Source organism: Capsicum annuum, chromosome 10 (assembly GCF_002878395.1).
Source record: "Capsicum annuum cultivar UCD-10X-F1 chromosome 10, UCD10Xv1.1, whole genome shotgun sequence".
In the NCBI taxonomy this organism is placed as follows: Eukaryota; Viridiplantae; Streptophyta; class Magnoliopsida; order Solanales; family Solanaceae; genus Capsicum; species Capsicum annuum.
In genome coordinates this window covers 137,923,048-137,941,898 of record NC_061120.1, presented here as the reverse complement: position 1 = coordinate 137,941,898, position 18,851 = coordinate 137,923,048, and positions in this window count along the sequence as shown.

The following is an 18,851-nucleotide window of genomic DNA, read 5'->3' as shown; positions in this document are numbered from 1 at the left end:
TTGTCATACTCTTGAAGTCTTGGTCGAAAAAGGTATGGATGGGGTAATCTTGTGCGCCTTACTTAGCATTCTTGGCCCGTCGCAGATCCCTCTTCTCTTTGGCGCCAAGTTCCGCGTATATGTCCACCTTCTTGAATGGCCGCTAAACTTCAACAACTTTTGGAGAGGGAGGAGTTGTAATTTTTTTTATTTTCAATTGGAGAGTACTTGGCTAATTGCTCTTTTCTTTCTCCCAACCACCACTGCAGGAGTGTATGGCTCCCTCACCTTCTTGGATGGTATGACACCCCTCTTGGATTTCAATTTCTCAATAGCTTTAGCGATAGCCTCTACTTTTTCAAAGATTTATCCTGGTTGTCCTTGCACTCTTCGCATTTACAACGAGAACATAAGGGTAAAGAGGGGTGAGAGGGACCGGTGTAAGGGTGAGATGGATCTCTGAAAGAAGTGTTTTCAAATATATTTATTTTTTCTCGAGCAACAACATGCTCATCATCATGACTGGCAGAAACATCAACATGCCTGCCACCAACATCAATAACTACACCAACAACACCCCCCCAGATGAAGCACCCGGATCTGTTGCAGTAGGTTGGTCATGAAGAGCCTCAATATTAGGTTGACCTTGCCTAACTTCTCTTCTTATGGCTGTTGTTCTAGCTAATTCCTTCTTTATTAACTCCACCGTTGGGTCTGCTATTGTACCAACAAGAACTAGAGTAATATTAGAAGTCATCCCCAACTCCTGCTCAGTAGTCACGATCCATGGATTCACAACCTATAAAAAAAGATAGATACATTTAAATCATATAATAATTTACAGTTAGTTAGGTTACATGTTAACACAGACAACTTATACAACATATGATCTTTCTATCGTAATAGCTGATCTGTCTGTCGCAATAGATTAAAAATATGTTGCATCACATTACCCATATATTGCATAATTTACAGTAGATGGGTAATCTATTGAGTCAGGTTTAGAGAACCAAAGCAACAGATGGGTAATCTAATGTGAAATATGAATTATCTATCGCAACAGATTACCCATCTGTTGTACCAGTTGCAGTGGACAGGTAATTTATTGCTACAGATAACCCATTTGTCGCAATAGATAGCTAATCTTATGCAACAGATGATCTTTCTATCACAACAACTAATTTTTCTATCGCATTGAATTAACAATAAATTGCATCAGATTACCCATCTGTTGCATAATTTATAGTAGATGGCTAATCTATAGAGTCGAGTTCAAAGAACCAAAGCAGCAGATGGGTAATCTGATATGAAATATGAATTATCTATCTCAATAAATAACCCACATATTGTACCAGCTATAGTGGACGGGTAATTTATTGCAACAGATAACCTATCTGTCACAATAGATGGCACATTTGTTTTAATATCTTTCCTTGAGTCAATCTATTTTACTCGAAAGAAGACTCACTGCATCATTCGGAGGGTTAAAGAGATCAACCTCCTTAATTCTTATGTTGCTCTTTGTAGCCAACCACTTAAGGATCCTTTACGAGAAACCTCATTCGGGTAATCCTTGACTTGTTTTCGGAGGTGAGGAATAGCTTCAAATGCCCAAGCCTAAAGAATGTCAACAGGAAGCAAGCAAATAATTGTTCAATATAAATTAATGAATGAGTAAACAAATAGTGATTAAATTTACCATAAAAGCCCAAGGAAAGTCGTATAATGTGATCGTCTTTGGAGATGGATTTGTTAATAAATATTTGACAGTCAAGTAGTAGTTTTCATATCCCCAAGGATAATTGTTGAATTTTAATAAATTCCTCAGCAAGCTTCAACAAATCATCTTCTATGACTTTGTAGACGTCTCTTGCCAATATAGAGGAATGGGTAAACCAAACTAAGCACAATTGCTCCTTGGACTTCTTTTATATGGTTTTATCCTTGAGATATTCTATTAACTTATTGGCTTTGTACCCACGTCCAGCAATGTCAAAAAAACCATCTATATTTTCCTTGTGTTTGTTGATTTTGGTGGGTAGTCGCTAGGATAATGCCTTCCTTGTATTTAATGGTGGTGGTTTGGATTTTTTGCTTACGTTGGACCTTTTACGTGGTGTTTTATTGGTGAGAGGTTCTTCTGTACGACCGCATCTCAAGTCTGTCACTATGGCAAACTCTTTCAAGCCAAAACAAACCGGCATGCCACAGTAATTGATCCAGATTTCATCCATCTTTTTTTCGCCTTCCTTCGAATCATTATCATCCCCCACGTACTTGATCCTGTGCTTGAGAAGACCATATACCATGCTCATTTGGAAATGGGCAGTGCAGTCCTCAGGCAGCTCAAGAAAGTGTCTAAAGTAGCTCTTCTTAAAAAGTCTGTCTATGTTTTCATTCTTCATAATATTCCTAAATTCATCAAAAGGTTTCCCCAACTGATATTTAAGTACAAGATCACCATTTAGTTTTGCAGGGTCATCTATCAGTATTGCAATTTGAAACCTATCAATACTAATAGTTTCAACAGCCTCATGCTGGGATTTTGATCTTAATTCACGCCCCATTGGTGATACATTATCTTTATGTTGATGATCATCCTCTTTCTCACTTTCTACTTTCTCCTTTTCTTATTTATCTTCTTCTTCTGACTCCTCACTTTCATTTTCCTCATCACTATCTATAGACCCTTGTCCATCTTCCTCAACATCATTTTTATATCTTTTCTCAGCTTCACTATCCCCTGGCTGAGATTGTTCAGGAAGCTCGTCCAAATCCCTTTGTACTCAGCCTTTTTTGTTAGGTGGTCAGAAGTTGATCCACATTTAATTTGTTTTTTTTGGAGACATGTTTTACCTACAAACAACAGAAAAACAAAAATTACATTACAATTGATGTATGCATAAATTTTAAAAAATACATTACAAATACCACCAATATCGACACCACCAACAGCCACCAAAAACACCACCACCAATAGGCACCACAAAAACACCACCAATTCCACCACCATGACCGCCACCACCACCACCAACAACCACTACCACTAATTCCACGATAGTCAATGGAACACTACAACAAAATCTAGGGTTTTCTTGGGTTCTTTATACGAGTTTACCATCGAAACTCAAAATTATAAACTCATTCTCAAAGATAATACAACTAAAAGTCTTCTTTTTCATCATTAATTTGAAAGCCTTAATATTTAGAAAAAAGAACAAATATAGAACTCTTCTCGAACTCAGTTACCTACGAAGACATACAAAATGATGGATACAAGCAAGAATAAAGTCAAAAATAGCAGCTATGTGGTCGAAAATGGGAAGAAATTGATCTGTTGTGAGGGGTTGAGCAATTTTTTGAGTAGTTATTATTTGTATTATTGAGAGAGAAAGAAAATAGAGAAAACTCGAGATTTGAAATGATGAAATATTTTTCTCGTAAATGGAGGATTTGTATGGGTTGATTTGTATTTTGGAAAAGAATGACAAGTTTTAAAAATGTTAATTTGGTCTGAATTGATCTTAATTATTTTTTAAAATGTTAAAAGATATACGTAATTTCTAACCGTCTCATCATTTTAAAGTCCATTAAGTTCAACTCGAACACTGATGAATTTTAGGTATAGCTTGATAATGAGGTAAGAAGAATCGTTTCAACCTAAAGTAGTCGATCGATGACTCAGGCCGGGAGGAACGCAATACCAACATTATGCAATTGCCAAAGACTCAATTGAAGCTGTAGTTGACCTTATGAACTCACCCCTAGTTCTAGATAAATCAATTTAGGTATTACCTTGATAATTAATTAAGTTAATAAGAATCGTTTGAACTCAGAGTGATCGATCGATGATACAGGTCATGAGGAACGCAATAGCGACATCATGCAATTGACAAAGACTCAATTGAAGTTGTAGTTGACCCCATGAACTCACCCCTAGTTCTAGATAAATCAATTTAGGTATTATATTGGTAATGATTTTATAAGAATCATCGCAACTCAAAGTGATCGATCAATGACTCAGGTCGGGAAGAACGCAATACCAATATTATGCAACTGCCAAAGATTCAATTAAAGTTGTAGTTGACCCCATGAACTCACCTCTAGTTCTAGATAAATCAATTTAGGTATTACCTTGATAATAAGTTAATAAGAATTGTTTCAACTAGCAGTGATTGATCGACGACTCAGGTCGGGAGGAACATAATACCATATCATACAATTGCCAAAGGCTCAATTAAAACTATAGTTGACCCTATAAACTCACCCCTAGATCTAGCTAAATAAATTTAGGTATTACCTTGATAATCAATTAAGTTAATAAGAATCATTTCAACTCGGAGTGATTGATCGATGAATCAGGTCAGGAGGAACTCAATACCATCATCATGCAATTGTTAAAGACTCTATCGAAGTTATAGTTGACCCCATAAACTCACCCCTTGTTATAGCTAAATAAATTTAGGTGTTATCTAGATAATGATTTTATAAGAATCATTTCAACTCGAAGTGATCGATCGATGACTCAAGTTGGGAGAAATGCAATACCAATATCATGCAATTGCCAAAGACTCAATTGAAGTTGTAGTTGACCCCATGAACTCTCCCCTAGTTAAAGCTAAATCAATTTAGGTATTACCTTGATAATGAGTTAATAAGAATCGTTTCAACTCAGAGTGATCAATCGAAGACTCAGGTCAAGAGGAACACAATACCAATATCATGCAATTGCCAAAGACACAATTGAATTTGTAGTTGACCCAATGAAACCACCCCTAGTTCTATGTAAATCAATATAGGTATTACATTGATAATTAATTAAGTTAATAAGAATTATTTCAACTCAGAGTGATCTATCGACGACTCAGGTCGGGAGGAACTCAATATCAACATCATGTAATTGCGAAAAACTCAATATAAGTTATAGTTGACCCCATGAAATCACCCCTAGTTCTAGCTAAATCAATTTAGGTATTATCTTGATAATAATTTATAAGAATCATTTCAACTTGGAGTGATCGATCGATGACTCGGGTCGGGAGGAACGCAATACCAACATCATGCAATTTCCCAAGACTTAATTGAAGTTATAGTTGACCCCATGAACTCACCGCTAGTTATAACTAAATAAATTTAGGCGTTACCTTGATAATGAGTTAATAAGAATCATTTTAACTCGAAGTGATCGATCGACGACTCAGGTCGGGAGGAACACAATACCAATATTATGCAACTATAAGGACTCAATTGAAGTTGTAATTGACCCTATCAACTCATCCTTAGTTGTAGCTAAATCAATTGAAGTGGTAGTTGAACATATGACCATAATTAAAATTGTATAAAAATAAATGTTCAACCTATTACAATAGATGACTTATCTGTTAGAATTTATCAAACATATTAAGTCATCTGATGCAACAGATTAACTATCTAATGTAAATTATCAAATAGGTGTTGCCATTTGTTACGATAGATAACTTATTTGTTAGAATTTATCAAATAGATTAAGTCATATGTTGCAACAAATTAACTATCTGTTGTAAATTATCAAATAGGCATTGCCATCTGTTGCGACAGATGACTAAGGTGTTGGAAATTTTCAAACAAAAATTGTCATCTATTGCAACAAATATTCATTCCCAATTTTTTATCTGAGATAAAAAAGATAAAAATACTAAGACGATAAAAAATATTACTTGGATAACTCAAAAATCTCCTTATTGAGTAGTCTTATCTTATATTTTTAATGTCATTGTCTTCTCGTACTCCTTAAAGGTTATTAATGAATATTTAAAACCCATCTCTAGAATTTTCTCTTCTTTAGCCATAAATTAACTCAACTCATTTCTCTTCTTTATCCAGATTCAGAATTATCTTTCTCTCCTCTATAGGGTAATCACAACTATCTTCTTTTTTCTCTTTTTTCTCTCCTCTTTTAGATGAGCATCCTTTTGGATCTCAATCGACCACCTCAATATCTTTGATCGACTAAAATAGGTGTTCTGACTCCTTTGTTTTTTGGCATACAGATATGGTTCACTATTCCTCTTTTCATCTCATCTTCTTCATTTTATATTATTTAAATTAGATATTTATATCTATTGTTGTTATAGATTTACCCATTACCAGTTTCTTATTTATTGAGAAATGGGTGTTGGTGTTGTTGTAACAAGTGGTATTGTGTTGTTGATGGATTTTGAACATATGGTGTTGTTTCTTTGTTATTGATTTTGTTGTTGATGTTAGTGGTGGTGTTGAACCAGTTTCCTCAACTGTTGCAACTGATGAATCAACTGTTGGAATAGACGAAGCAACTGTTGGAAAAAATCAAACTAGTAGCAAGGCTGGTTTTATTTATTTCAATGGATGACCCATCTGTTGCAACATGCCATCCATCTGTTTCCATAGATGCATCGCCTGTTGTAACGGATGACTCATCTATTAAACAAATGAGGAATCTATTACATCAGATATTTCATTTGTTGAATCATTCAATTTGGTGTTACCCTTTTGTAATGTTCTTTTTATTCTTCTTTTGTTTGACATCAAATGTTTTTCTCTTATTTGTAGATAAAAGAAATTTAAACTAGATAAACTTTTGCCTGACCAACATTAAAGGCTAGAGTAAAGATGGGTTCAGAGGAATAAGCTACTTGCAGGTGGAACCACTTCATATATGGGAGGTATGTATTACTGATCAACTTATTGTGAAAACACACATGCAGTATAAATAATTTTGTGAATGTTGGTTCTTTACATATTATGCGTTATAAACAAGATATAGCATTTTACAATTAAGATTGTTAGATTTAAACTGGTAATCCTGAGGGACCAAGTAGGCGGTGTCGATACCCTATTACGGTTTAATGAAGATTTTGATAATATTTATATGTCAAGTTTGGAAAAGGGTTTAAATTCTTAGTGGCAATGTAAATATTCAAATAGTTATTGGACTGATTTTAAGGGTACAATGGACTTTTGAAAGGCATTCAAAGCCTTGCACTACTGCAAATAAGAATGAAAATAAATATAGTTATTGCTCTGATCCAAATTTATATGAATGGGTTGCTCGAGAAGGCTATTATACAACAGAAGGTGATTGGAAGAATACCTGTGCGGGAAGGGGGAGGTGGAAAGACCATATATAACTCAGGCCTTGTTTAATAAGAAACGCAGGGTAGGAAGGAAAGTGTAGCAAAATTGGTTGATGAAATTGACATGAAAAATGAAAAAATTGAATGAGCTACAAATGTGAAAGTGTATCCCAAAATGAAATCCATCAGTCCATTTTGAAAAGAAAAATGCTGAAGTGGATTGGAGTTGTGGACTTTGTTAGGGGACTGCAACTAGCTGGCGTGTCCTGAATAAAGACCCAGAAAATGCAGGACCAGAACTCTAAGGTTTCAGCTTCACGAGCACCGATGGTGGTAAGGGCAAGGAACGAAACCTGAACCAATAACTTCTGAAGTAAAAATAAGGTATCAAGCCAAGGTGGCAATTTCTTAAGTTAAACTTGCATCCCACGCCTTCCGCTTGTGGTTCTGGTCTGGTTAAAGGCAGTGGAAACAACAAGGCATGGGATTTCTACCAACTTTAGACCTTTTTATTTCTACTGCCACTGACCTGATCAGAACCACAAACAGAAGGCATGGGATGCAAGTTAGACTTCAGAAATTGACATCTTGGCTTCCCTTATTTTTACTTCTAGAGTTGGTTCAGGTTTCATTCTTGACTGAAAATCTTACCAATCCTTTGTGCTCGCCAAGCTTCTTGCTTAGAGTTCTGGTCCTGTACTTTGTGAGAGTCTTCATTGAGGCCACACTCACTAGTTACATTCTCGAGCAAAGTGTCCAACTTCAGTCCTCTTGAGCATTTTTCTTTTTTTCAAGAATGACCGACGGATTTTAATATTTGGATACATTTTCACATTTGAAGCTCATTCAGTTTTTCATCTCTCAAGTCAATTTCATTGGCCAGATTCGGTAAAAGTTCCTTACTTGCTTCACTGTGTTCCCTCTTAAACAAGGTCTGAGATGATATATGGACTTCTCAACCTCCCTCTTTTCATACAGATATTCTCCCAAGCACCTTCTGTTGTATAATAGTCTCCTCGAGCAACTCATCTATATAAATTTGGACCAAGGGAATTTCTATGGGTTTTCCATTTTTATTTGCTACAGTGCGAGGCTTCGAAGGCCTTTCAAAAGACCATTTGACCATTAAAATCGATCCAATTACTATTGGACATTTACACTGCCACCAAAAACTTAAACCTTTCTCCAAACTTGACACATAAACATAAGCAAAACCATCATTAAATTATAATGGGTTATCGACCTACCGTTTTGGAACCCTTTGGCCTTACTAGTTTGCACCTATCAAACTAAACTATAAAATGTAGGATCTTATTTGAAGGATCAATTTCTAATTGGTGAAAAACTGCATTCACAAAACCATTGTACTTTATATGTATCTGTCATGATAGCTTTATCAATAATACATAACTCCCACGCATGAAAGTGAATCCATTCATCTGCACCCACCTTATTCTTCTTACCCCATCAATGTCAGACAATGTTTATTCTCCACTTCCCATCATTAAGTAGTGTACAAGACTAAAGAGGCTCAAAGGGTAACCATCTTCAATATCAGATGACTACTTGCCCGTCAAGAAAAAATAAGTGCTACAAGTCATGACTTTTTAACTTTTTTATTTTTAAATATTTTTATATAATAAGTTACCAATTTGGATTAATTCAGGTATGTGATGACTATTAAAAAAGAGGTGAACAATCATGACTTTTTGTCTAACATATTCAAAACAACTGATGAATTAGATCCCCCATTTGTTGCAACTGATGAATCAACTGTTAGAAAAAAATAAAAATATCTCCTCCAATAGATGGTCCATCTATCGCAACAGAAAATCTATATATTGCAACAGATGTCTTATCTATTGTACATATAGACCATCTATTGCAACAGATGATAAATCTGTTGCGACAGTGGGTTATCTGTTGTGACAGATGGACGATCTATTGCAATATCTTAATAATAATTGTTGTTATTAAGTTTCAAACCATTTTGAAAAGGTGAGAATTTTGAATGAAAAGAAAAAGTCATAAATTTTCACAAAAAATAAAACACCAGCAGTTTGAATATAATTAGTACAATGGAGCTGAACAGTCGTGCCTTTTTGCCTAACACATTCAGATTCAATCCTCTATAAATAGGTACCTCCTTAATCTTAATTCTAATCTATTTTTATTTATTTCTTGCATTTTGTCTCTTCATATTACATCTTCAACCACTTCTATTCAAAGAGCATATTTCTTTTTCGTTGAGGTAAGTTTTTTTTCTGTGTAAATCTACCAGTTGATAGTATATATTTTTGGACTCTTTTCTTTACTTTTGTGTTTACGTTTTTTTTATTAATTCATGCGTGTTCTAGATATGTCTGATCCTATTTGGGACAATGCTATTCTGTGCGACATCGTACGGGAACTTTAGAGGCAGCTTAACAACCTACAGAGGGAGTTAATCGTTGAGAGCAACGATGTTCAGAGAGATGCAGAGGTTGCTGAGGGACCTGCTTCTGCCGGTTGATTGGTAGGCTGGCAATAATAATGATGATGATGATAATAATTAGAATGTGTTTTTTATTTTAGTGTATTTATTTTAATTTTTCTATATCGGATCAATACCTAATGTATTTTATGTTTTCTTTGATGAAAAAATTATTTTTTGGTCAATTTTTGGCTTTTTAATTCTTATTCAATTTTTATTTTGTCTATTTCTTCTTCTAAACATAAATGCTAACATGTCGACGGTTGAAGGTAAGGAGAAATTTTGAATCCAGTAGCAATAGCAATTTTGGTTTTTGAGTTCTTTCAACAGATGGACCATGTGTCGGAACAGATTGGTCATCGGTTGGGATTCTGTCAATAGATTATCCATCGGTTGCGACAGATTTGTCATCTATTGGAGGAAAATATTCCAGTTTGATGAACTGTATTGTGTTCTTTCAGCTAATTTCCATCTGTTGCAACAGATGGGTAATCTGTTGAAAATAATTTTGTGGTTTGCTGTATTTAGTTCATATTTTGCCTCTTTTTATTGATGCAGAAGTTATTAAAAAGGATATTTTATATATAATGATAACATTTACAATCATAATAATGAGTTAAATATATAAAAGTCCACAACAAACAACAACACAAGTTTTTGCAATTACAACGATCATAGTAGATTACGATCCGGCCATGTAGTTCTTTTGTGGCCAACAGTCTTACATACGGAGCACTTGTTTCTTCTTGATGGAAATGATTCTCCAACTCCACGCCTCCTCTTATATGGCTTTCTTCTTGGTTCGATAGTGGTTGGGTCAATATATAGAGGAGGTATTAATCTCCCCCAAAGCTCTATAGGAGCAACCCAAGATTTTTTAGGAGGCACCGGTGTAATATGCCCACTATATGCCATTGTATATTTTTCCACCGAATAATATAGATAGGAGTACTTGTAAATTTTAGTTCCATATTTTGCATAGTATTGAGCTGGTAGCGCTGCCATAACATGTGGACAGGGTATTTTGTCCAAGTCAAAAACTCCGCACGTACAAGAACTTGTTTGAAGATCCACTATGGCAACATCACCATGATCGTTGATACTGAATTTGTAATTTGCTATTTGATGAGATGATAACCTATTACCCAGGCTAATGTTCGTTGATATTATTTTTTTCCACTTCTAGAAGAAATAGGGTTCCTGCGTCCTTAAACTCTACACATCTTTCGTTAAAAAATTGGCCACACTTCTTGTTTATTATTTCAAACAGAGTCTTGATGGGAAATTCTCTTTCATCACCAACTAATGAATTCACCGATTCAGCTATATTTGACGTCATAATATTGTACCTATTCAAAAGAATCACATATTACGACATCATACTAAACTTGTAAATCAAACAAGACATTAAATTCATAAGAATGTACCTATTTACCGGATAGAATGCCCGGCTCCATATCTCGAAATCAACATGTATGAGATGTTCTGCTGCCTTGGTATGCATATCTGTTATTTGATTGAAATGGTCTAAAATCTCCTCTCTACTATATGCTTAAGCTGCTCTATAAAAATGGGTCACGACACTTCCATTGTGAAAGTTGGTCCAAATATTCTCTCCAAGATGCCTGATACAACAACTAAAGTAAGCTGAAGTGAAGAAAATTGAACCCATCTTTGGAATACTTGGATGCCTATTTGAAACAAAACACAAATCTTCAGTATCTTCGAAGCAGCTTCGAAGTTGTTTAAAAAAAATCTATAAGAGGCATCACATTCCTATCAGCTACACAAAAAGCAATAGGAAAGATGTGATTCTCCACATCTTATACCACCGCTGCTAGCAGAACTCCATTATACCTGCTCCTCAAGAAGGTACCGTCGACGGCTATCCCTTATCTCAAATGTCAAAAACCTTGAATCCAAGCACCATATGATACAAAAAAGTAAAGGTACCGTCGACGGTTATTCCTTTTCTAAAATGTCAAAAACCTTGAATCCAAGAACCATAGAATACAAAAATATGCTTGAACCTTCTATTTTCATCAACATGCAATGTCGTCTAACTTTTGAGATTTGTGGACTCAAGCATATAACGGTAGGCATCGAGGACTACATACCCATGCTCGTGTGTCCCCATGACCAAGTCCTTGGTAATCCCCATAGCCATATATATCTTCTAATAACTGACCAGGACACCCAATTCCGTAAGGAGTTAATTGGCCATAACTCTTGTAAAAGGGCCTTTGCCATCAGGGAATCTATTCTTGAAATATTCATCAACGACCTTTGATATGGAGTAAGGATTTTGGCCTGAGATGTACTCCGAACCATATGTGTGATACTTTTTATGTATATGAATGGTGAATCCATCAAAACTTAAGTACTTCACCGCTTTCGGCTACCACTTGCAGTTCGAATTAGCACATTTGTAGTAAAAGACTTTGCTCGAATTAATCACCTTTATTATTCTGAAATCTTTTTTCAAGCAAGAAATAAGCAAAGTAGTAGATAGTTCTTTCTTGTCCTTAATGACATTCCATTAAAAAAGCCGATCCCGTCATCTTGAAGATTGCCAAATTATGTCGATCGAAAAGAACTACCCACCGTATCGATCGCATCAATGGGATAGGTATTTAATCACCATCTAGAATATTCATGTCTAGATCATCCAACCTATCATCAAAGATGTCTTGTTGTTGTTCTTTTTCTACATTCTGATTCTTATTCTCGCTCATCTTTTTAACCATATACACTCTTCACACAGGCCTGGATGAATCACTAAGATAAGCATGCAACCGAACCTGATCGGTTACATTGAAAGGTAGTACCCTCTAATTTTCAAAGGAACTGTGCATGTAGATAATAATAAGTTCTTCCAATTGACAATTCAGTCCATAATATCTGATGATTAATTTCACAAAATCACGATACGAAAATCACTTTGGATTATCATAGCTATCGTCTCTAGCATTTTGCACTCCTTCCAATACCATACATATCAATTGCTCTTCTCAATCCATTGACCATGACAATCCTCCCCTATTCTTATTGATCCATCCATTAGTGGTACTTAAATAAAATCATTTGTTGAAAAAAGTTAATAGTGATTTCATAGTGCCTTACATGAATCCCAACATAGGTGTAATCTGTTGCAACAAGTGAAAAACAAATTGTAACAGATAAGTGATTAATCGCAATAGATTACTTACCTATTGGGATTCATATTACGCTTCTGAAGTTGATTTCAACAGATGAGTCATCTGTTGTAATAGGTGAATCATATATTGTAATAGACTATACATCTGTTGCAATAAATGAAGCACCTGTTGGGATAGATATTAAAGTACTAAAAAACCTTTAAAGTTGATTCCAACAGATGAATGACATATTGCAACAGATAATTAACTTGTTGCGACAGATGACTTACCTGTTGCAATAGATAACGTGTCAATTCAGGTTCTATTATAACAGATTACTAATCTTTTGCAACAGATATTTACCCTGTTGTAACAGATGACACTTCTGTTGGAATTGAGTTCAGGTTCTGTTGTAATAAGTTACTAATCTATTGCAATAATTAACTAATCTGTTGCAACAAATAGGTCATATATTGCAATAGATGACCCATCTGTTCGATTTATGTTACAACACTATAGAACCATAAATATTAATCCAATATATGAGTCTTCCATTGCAACATATGGCTCATCTATCGCAACATATGATTGATTTGCTTAAAATGATTGCTTTTATGTTGCATTCATGTTCGCGTGCTAGCTATTGTTGAAAAATAGCACACTAGCAGTTACCCAGATGACAAATTCAACTAAAAAGCATAATTTGACTTACCAAAGTCTCCTCTCAAGTAAATGCCAAAGTTGAAAGTGATTTATGAAACAAAATTGACATAAGAATTTGGTCAAAGAGCAGCAGTAGGGGTAACAACAACAACAAAAATGGTCAACAAGAAGAAAATAAAGATGATAATGAAGTAGAAGATGATGATAATGAAGCAGAAGATGATGAATAAAGCAACAACAATAATAAACAATAAAAATTGCTAAGAAAGAGAAAACAACAAAGACAAGAAAAGAGAGAAACATGCCTTTTTTCCCTCTGTTTTTCGTTATATTAGGTAAACATTTGGATCAAAGTATAAATTTAAAAACTTGTGGGTTATCCTCAAACTTACCCAACTTTCTTAATCCATAATAAAGTAATTGTTACCTCCACTCAATTATTAAAACTTGAGCCGCCTACACCTAATTTTCAAACTCTTTTATCACTTTTAGCTCAAAGCTCCGACTATCTAGTTGCACTAAAATATTTTTGGAGACTACCCAAAAGAAAGATTCTTTCTTATACATATAAATATATATATATATATATATATATATATATATATATATATAGAGAGAGAGAGAGAGAGAGAGATAGAAAGAAAGAGAGAGAGAGAGAGAAATCATAGTTGTCTAGATGTTTCTATAGAGTTATAGGTGCACAAAATATGTAAAATGTCATTATGTTAGCTGTAAAATTACAATAATGCCCTTGATTGCCATGAAACTCACCTTTATATATAAAAAATAAATAATAAAAAATAATGATAATTTATATATATATATATATATATATATATATATAACGAGCATTATAACACTGTACACAATTGCACTATTTAAGAAGTATAAGGACTATTGATGCTCCAGTACATACTTAAAAGAGTATTTAGAGTCATATGTCCAAACTCAAGGGATTAATTTGTCTTTTAATTCTGCACAAAAAAGACATTGACGATTATCATGCCTGCGTCTAACACTCTATTTGGTTGGTGGTTTCTCTGGTATAGTATGATGTAGTTACTAAGAGAACTATGTTTGTTTTTATTGTTTCTTAAAATATATGGTATGATATAGTTTAATTTCACGGTTTGGTAACCATGAAAATCCTCACTTTATGTAACCATTGATCTGGTAGTATCCCATAGTTTGCTTTTTTTTTCCTTTTCAATAATTCCCTTACTTAACATTATATAATATTATTTTACTTTCACCTTATATTATTTAACTCCACCTCCTACCCCTTCCCCCATCCCACCAGCCCCCCTCCCGCTATTTTTAACAAATTTTCTTTTTAAGAAATTTGAAACTTTTTGCTTATCTCACCCCCTACCTCGACCCCCCCCCCCCCCCAACCCCAATTTAAAAAAAATATTCAAAAAAAATTTTTTACCCAGCCCTCCCCCACCCCCTACTAGCCCCTCCTCACCAATTTTATTTTTTATTTTTTAAAATTTTTAAGAAAATTTTCTTACACCACCCCCTATCAACTCCCCCTAAAAAGAAATTATTTTCTTAAAAAAAATTAAAAAATTAAAACTTATTTTCTTATCCCACCACTTACTTGGGGCTTTGGGTCACAGGTGACAAAAGAGATTTAAAATGAGGTATTGGTGACAATTACTTAACTATGGATTAAGAAAGTTTGAGAAATTTCAAAATAACCCACAAGTTTTTGAATTTATACTTTGATCCAAATGTTAGTTAATATAACGGGAAACGAAAGGAAAAAAGGCACATGTTTCTCTCTCATCATCCGTTGTTATTTTTTCTCTCTTTGCAATATTTGTTGTTCATTGTTGCTGCTGATTTATTCATCATCTTCTGATTCATTATCGTCATCTTATACTTCATTATTATCTTCATATTCTTGTTGACCATTGTTGTTGTTGTTTTTACCCGAACTGTTTCTCTTTGACCAAATTCTTATGTCAAATTTTGTTTCATAAATCACTTTCAACTTTGGCATTTACTTGAGAGGAGACTTTGGTAAGTCAAATTCTGCTTTTTAGTTGAATTTGTCATCCGGTTAACTGCTAGTGTGCTGTTTTTTCAACAATAGCTAAGACGCGAACATAAATGCAACATAAGAGCAATCTGTTAAACAGATCTATTATCTGCGGCACCAGATAAATGTTATGTTGTAACAGTAGACTCATGTTGGATTTATATTTATGGTTCTAGGTGCCCGTAATATGAATCAAATAGATGGGTATTCTGTTGCACCAGATTAGTAATCTGTTTCAACAGATAAATAATCTGTTTCACCAGATTACTAATTTGTTTCAAACAATAAAATACAGCTCCTGTCACAAACCCAACAGATAACTCAACTCATATGTTGATCTCTTGCTATTGATACTGGAATCAAATTATTCCTTAATTGGAGACAATTCATTCGTTGAGAAAAAAAAATAGACAGCACGAAAATTAAATAATAAATAAAAAGTCAAATGCATCAAACATAAATTTTTATAAAACAAACAAAAAAAATACATAGGTAGAAGAAAAAAAAGCTTAATTATTATTATAATCATAATCATCATTATTATTTATATGGTCAACCGACCAATCTTCAACCGGCAGCAGCAGCACCCTCCTAAGCCTGCGGATCTCCCACAGCAAACTTACTCTGACGGCTGCCAAATCTCAATGCAGGTCATGAACCTCCTTCTGCAGTTCCCGCATGGCGTCTCATAAAATAGCGACATCCCACACTGAATCAGTCATATCTAGAAAATGCATAAGTTGACAAAACACATACGTAAAAACAAAAGTAAAGAAAAGAAAGAATTCGAATGTAATAAAACGTATATTTACACAAAAATCAAGAAAAAAACCTATCAAAGATAGGAAAAAGCTATCAAGTCCTTGAAGAGAAAGTAGTTGAAGGTATAACAAGAGCAAGGAATAAATAGTGTGTAGTAGAATGAGCGATTGAGTAAGGAGGGACCTATTTATAGAGGATTGAACTTGAATGAGTTAGAAAAAATCACAAATGTTCACCTTCATTTATTAATGACATTCTTGATTACTATAAAAAATTATGACTTAATTAAATTAAGCAATATTGTGATAAGTCATGATTTTTCAGCTTTATTATTATTAAAATAATTAGTTCTTTCCAGGAATCGTTTTTACACTAAGTTGGACAACAGATTATATAGTTGTTGCATCAGATAACTTATCTGTGACTACAGATATATCATCCGTTGTAACAAATAGATAATCGGTTGTATCAGATAATATATCTGTTGCAACATATAATCTATATATCTTTTTTTTAAAATTATCTTCATGACATCCAAATTTTTGACTTTTTAATTATATAAATTAATAAAGCAGATTTAAAGGCACAACTGTTCATTTCCATTTATTAATGACATTCTTGATTACTGTAAAAAGTCATGACTTAATTAAATTAAGCAATATTGTGATAAGTCATGACTTTTCAGCTTGTTATTATTAATAATTAGTTCTTTCCAGGATCCGTTTTTACACTGAGTTGCGACAATAGATTAAATATATGTTGCATTAGATAACTCATCTGTGGCAACAGATATATCATCCATTGCAACAAATAGATAATCGGTTGCATTAGATAATATATCTGTTGCAACATATAATCTATAGATCTTTTTTTTTAAATTATCTTCAAGACATCTAAATTTCCTTACTTTTGAATTATATAAATTAATAAAGTAGATTTAAATGCACAACTATTTATATCCATTTATTAATGACATTCTTGATTACTGTAAAAAGTTATGAATTAATTAAATTAAGCAATATTGTGATAAGTCATGACTTTTCAGCTTGTTATTATTAATAATTAGTTCTTTCCAGGATCTGTTTTTACACTGAGTTGCGACAATAGATTAAATATATGTTGCATCAGATAACTCATCTGTGACAGCAGATATATCATTCGTTGCAACAAATAGATAAGCTATTACATCAGATAATATATCTGTTGCAACATATAATCAATATATCTTTTTTTTAAAAAATTATCTTCATGACATCCAATTTTTTTTGATTTTTTAATTATATGAATTAATAAAGTAGATTTAAAAACAAGAATATTTTTGTTGAGTTTTTTACGGTTTAAATTGTGTTTACCATTTATTTTCTTATTGTTTTTTGTGAAAAGAAATGACTTAATTAAATCAAGCTGGTGAGTTTTTTATTATTGTGTCAGGTCATGACTTTTCAACTTATTAAATTTAAATAAGCTTTTTCTCAATTTAAAAATCGAATATACCTAGTTTTCAATAACCGTTTCTTTAATAACCATTTTTTTAATTGAGTTATGACAATAGATTGTATATCTGTTGCATCAGATAACCCATCTATTTCAACAGATATACCATCTGTTGTAATAAATTGACCATCTGTTTAAAGAGCTTTTTTGATTTCTTCTAATTGATTCATCAGTCGCAACAAATGCGGAATTTAATGCATCAGCAATGTTTTTTGTTTTTGTTTGTTGAATGTGTTTAGACAAAAAGTCACAGTCAGGACTATTCATTCACTTTTTTTTAACAATCATATCATCATATAACTTAATTAATCCAATGTTGTGACTTTTTTTAAATTAAATAATCTTTCTTTTATGATTATAATATCATTTAGTTTCTTATTATTTATTAACGAACCGTTTTTAGGAGAATTTCTCATCATGACTTTTCACCACCATCTGTTGCCACAAGTACTCAATCCCTACCTCCAATCGTCGACATGTTGAGAATAGGGAATAAATAGAATGACAATTAAATATTGAATAGGAATTAAAAATTCAAAGTCGACCAAACCAAACCAAACCAAACATATACATAGATTTTTTTGAATCCCTTATAGGTAGATCGGATATGAAAAGGGAAAATACATACGCTAAAAGAAAGAAAAAACATAACCTAATTATTTTTACTATTATTATTATTATTACTATTATTATTGTCAACCAGAAAATTTTCATCCGACAACAGCAGGGCCCTCCTCAGCCTTGCTGGCACTCTGGAGTTCATCAAACTGCCTTTGAAGTTCCTGTAAGGAATCGATATGAATATTCTTGTACGAATCTGGATCAGCCATATTAGTATTGTAAGTGTAGTAGAATGAACGAGTGAGAGAGGAGGCCGGAGGGACCTATTTATAAAATGATTGAATTGGAAGGGACTTCACTTAGTCAAACAAAAAGCCACGACTATTCATATCCCTTAATTAAATAAAACTGGTGACTTTTCGAATATGTAAATTAAAAAAAATGGATCTAAATATAATATTTTATCTTTTTATTGTATTTCAAAAAGAGATGGATTGGTAATCTATTGCAAAATATATTCCACCTGCTAGATAACTTACAATTATTGACAATCTATTGCAACAGATGGATATATCAATTTGCTTTCCCATCAGCTGTGGCATCTGTTGCAACTTGCTAGTCATCTGTTTATTCAATTTCAT